Genomic DNA, 4,628 nt, shown 5'->3' with positions numbered 1-4,628 from the left:
GCTACAGAAGCTTATACGACGAAAATGTTCGCTGCGAAGACTAAAACAACGAACGTTCACTACTTAACTAGGTTACTAAGAAAAAACGGTTTTAAGCAAAAGAACCGAATCGAATCGGGGCAACGGTTTTACCGATCGGGGCGGTTTTCTTAGAAAACCGGCAGCGGCAGCAGTTAACTCTAGAGACAGCGAGGCGAGGCGGTGTGGTGGTTCCGGTGAGGCGACAACAGCGGCAGGAGGCGACGCGGGGTGGCTACGCGGCGCGAGGCAGCGGCAGCAGGCGGCGACGGTGAAAGTGCTACGCGGCGAGCTCCGGCGGCAAAGCAACGGCGGCGGCGGCGTGAGATGCGGTGATGGCGGCGCGGAGCGAGGAGAGAGAGGGGGTCCGGGGCGGATTTATAGGAGGGAGGGGAGGCGAAGGCGTGGAGGAGGCGACAAGGCAAGGCGGCGCGGGAGGCAGACTCCGGGAAGGAGACGGCGGTGGCCGGCGGTCGTGCGGGGTTCGGTCTCCCGCTGGGGATCGGGGACGACCCAGGGTGGGCCGGCGCGACGCTAGGCCGGCTGGGCTTCGGCCTAGACGGTCCGAAGAGTTTCTTTTTTTTTCAAAATATTTTCTAGACAATTAAAATAATAAAATTGAAATAATTAAAAATATTATATAGGCATATAGTATACCAAAATTTGCAGAAAAAGACTTTCTACAGCATGGACATTTTTATAATGCCAAATAAAATCCACAAAAATTTAAATAAAGCAAAGAGTGCTACTGTTGTAATAAAACCTCATAAAAATCATTATAAAAATACTCAAATTAATTCAAATTTATTTCTCTCCAATTTTCCGATGTAGGGAATCATGTTACCCTATTTTCCATATATTTTATTTTTGGAGAAAAATAATTTGAATAAAACTCAAACAACTCCAAATTGAAAATTTCAAGAGGACTGAATTTGATCCTTGAAACTCCCAACTCATATTTCATAATTTGAAGAAGTCATTTTATCTCCTCTCGTGAAAATCATTGAGTTGCTTAAAATTTCTGAATTTGAATATTTCCAAATAAAATTCAAATCTTTTCAAAACCCCTTTTCATTTAAATAAATAGAAGAAGTCATGTCATCTCCTCTCCAGGGTTTTGTGGTGAAAAGAATTTGAATTCACGGAGATCAGGAAGCAAAAATCAAAGTTTGGGAAAGTCCTTTTATTCCCTCTCATTTAACTTTCAAAAAGTTTCGAATTTCACTCAATCAATCAGACAACAATCAAGCAATCAATCAAATCTATCTATTTAATATAACATTCCAAAATTTAGAATTTTGGGATGTTACATCAAGATAATACTAAATTGTGTGACTTTTCTAATACCAACAATAATTATTTTATTAGCACTCCGATTGCTCCTCTTACCGATGTTTAATCTTGTGAAATTGATGCTGTGTTGCTAAATCTTGTTATGAAAGATCTGTTTTCCCGCCTTCCTAGTGAAGATGCTGCTACCCATCTAAACAACTTTGTTGATTTGTGTGATATGCAAACAAAGAAAGATGTGGATAATGATATTGTTAAATTGAAGCTATTCTTGTTTTCACTTAGAGATCGTGCTAAAACTTGGTTTTCGTCTTTGCCTAAAAATAGTATCGATTCATGGAATAAGTGCAAAGATGCTTTTATCTCTAAGTATTTTCCTCCTGCTAAGATCATCACTCTTAGAAACGATATTATGAATTTTAAGCAACTTGATCATGAACATGTTGCACAAGCTTGGGAGAGAATGACATTAATGATACGTAATTGCCCTACACATGGTTTGAATCTTTGGATGATCATACAAAAATTGTATGCCCGATTAAATTTTGCTTCTAGAAATCTTTTAGATTCGTCCGCAGGAGGCACTTTTATGGAAATCACTTTAGGAGAAGCTACTAAACTCCTAGATAATATTATGGTTAATTATTCTCAATGGCATACAGAACGATCTACTAATAAAAAGGTGCATGCTATAGAAGAAATCAATGTTTTGAGTGGAAAGATGGATGAACTTATGAAATTGTGTGCTAATAAGAGTGTTTCTTCTGATCCTAATGATATGCCTTTGTCTACTTTGGTTGAGAATAATACTAAATCTATGGATGTGAATTTTGTTGGTAGGAACAATTTTGGTAATAACGCGTATAGAGGTAATTTTAATCCTAGTCCATTTCCTAGTAATTCCTCTAATAATTATGGTAATTCCCACAACAATTTTTATGGAAATTATAATAATATGCCCTCTGATGTTGAATATAATATTAAAGAATTTATTAGTTCGCAAAAGAGTTCCAATGCTTTGATTGAAGAAAAAATGTCTAAGATTGATGAGTTGGCTAGGAACGTGGATAGAATTTCTCTTGATGTTGATTATTTAAGACTTAGATCTATTCCACCTAAGCATGATACCAATGAGTCTCTCAAAGCTATGATAATTTCCATTGATGAGTGCAAATAAAGAACCGCTAGGATGCATGCTAAAAAAGATTGCTTTGTGAAAGGGTGTTCTTCTAGTTTCCATGATAATAATGGTGAAGATCTCAAAGTTATTGATGTATCCCCTATTAAATCTTTGTTTTGCAATATGAATCTTGATAATGATGGGACTGGAGATGAGTCAACTTTAGTTAGAAGGCGTCCCAATGATTCAGAGTTTTTAGATATTGATGAAAAAATTGATAACAGTGGGATGGGAGAGGTCAAAACTTTACATAGCAATGAACCCACTATCTTGGATTTCATGGAATTTAATTATGATAATTGTTCTTTAATAGATTGTATTTCCTTGTTGCAATCCGTGCTAAATTCTTCGCATGCTTATAGTCAAAACAAAGCTTTTACTAAACATATTGTTGATGCTTTAATGCAATCTTATGAAGAAAAGCTTGAATTGGAAGTTTCTATCCCTAGAAAACTTCCTGATGAGTGCGAACCTAATATTAAAATTAAAATTAAAGATCATGAATGCTATGTTTTATGTAATTTGGGTGCTAGTGTTTCCAGGATTCCTAAAACTTTGTGTGATTTGCTAGGTTTTCATGAATTTGATGATTGTTCTTTAAACTTGCATCTTGCAGATTCCACCATTAACAAACCTATGGGAAGAATTAATTATGTTCTTATTGTTGCAAATAGGAATTGTGTGCCTGTGGATTTCATAGTTCTTGATATTGATTGCAATCCTTCATGTCCTATTATTCTTGGTAGACCTTTCCTTAGAACGATTTGTGCAATTATTTATATGAAAGAAGGGAATATTCGATTCCAATTTCTGTTAAGGAAAGACATGGAACACTTTCCTAGAAAGAAAATTAAATTACCTTATGAATCTATTATGAGAGCCACTTATGGATTGCATACCAAAGATGACAATACCTAGATCTATCCTTGCTTTTATGCCTAGCTAGGGGCGTTAAACGATAGAGCTTGTTGGGAGGCAACCCAATTTTATTTTTGTTTCTTGTTTTTTGATTATTTTTAGTAATAAATAATTCATCTAGCCTCTGTTTAGATGTGGTTTATGCTTTTAATTAGTGTTTGTGCCAAGTAGAACCTTTGGGAAGACTTGGGGAAAGTCTTTGCGATCTTGCTGTAAAAAAACAGAAACTTTAGCACTCACGAGATTTGCTGCTATTTTTTACTGGAGAGTGATATTTAGTTAATTATTTTTGAAGATGATTAATCGATAAATTACTCACGTCCATAAATTTATTTTATAATTTTTGGGGTTCCATAAGTATTCGAAACCTACATATTACTACAGACTGTTCTGTTTTTGACAGATTCTGTTTTTCGTGTGTTGTTTGCTTATTTTGATGAATCTATGGCTAGTATCGGAGGTTATGAACCATAGAGAAGTTGGAACACAGTAGGTTTAACACCAATGTAAATAAAGAATGAGTTCATTACAGTACCTTGAAGTGGTGGTTTGTTTTCTTTTACTAACGGAGCTCATGAGATTTTCTGTTTAAGTTTTGTGTTGTGAAGTTTTGAAGTTTTGGGTAAAGATTTGATGGATTATGGAACAAGGAGTGGCAAGAGCCTAAGCTTGGGGATGCCCATGGCACCCCAAGGTAAAATTCAAGGACAACCAAAATGCTAAGCTTGGGGATGCCCCGAAAGGCATCCCCTCTTTCGTCTTCGTCCATCGGTAACTTTACTTGGAGCTATATTTTTATTCACCACATGATATGTGTTTTGCTTGGAGCGTCTTGTATGATTTGAGTCTTTGCTTTTTATTTTACCACAATCATCCTTTCTGTACACACCTTTTGGGAAATACACGCATGAATTGGAATTTATTAGAATACTCTACGTGCTTCATTTATATCTTTTGAGCTAGATAATTTTGCTCTAGTGCTTCACTTATATCTTTTAGAGCACGGTGGTGGTTTTATTTTATAGAAATTATTGATCTCTCATGATTCACTTATATTATTTTTAGAATCCTTTATAACAGCATGGTAATTTTCTTTGGTTATGAATTTAGTCGTAATATGATAGGCATCCAAGATCGGTATAATAAAAACTATCATAAAAAGTGCATTGAATACTATGAGAAGTTTGATACTTGATGATTGTTTTGAGATATGGAGATGGTG

This window comes from Triticum dicoccoides, chromosome 4A, assembly GCF_002162155.2.
Source record: "Triticum dicoccoides isolate Atlit2015 ecotype Zavitan chromosome 4A, WEW_v2.0, whole genome shotgun sequence".
Classification (NCBI taxonomy): Eukaryota; Viridiplantae; Streptophyta; class Magnoliopsida; order Poales; family Poaceae; genus Triticum; species Triticum dicoccoides.
Note: the sequence above shows the minus strand (reverse complement) of the source record.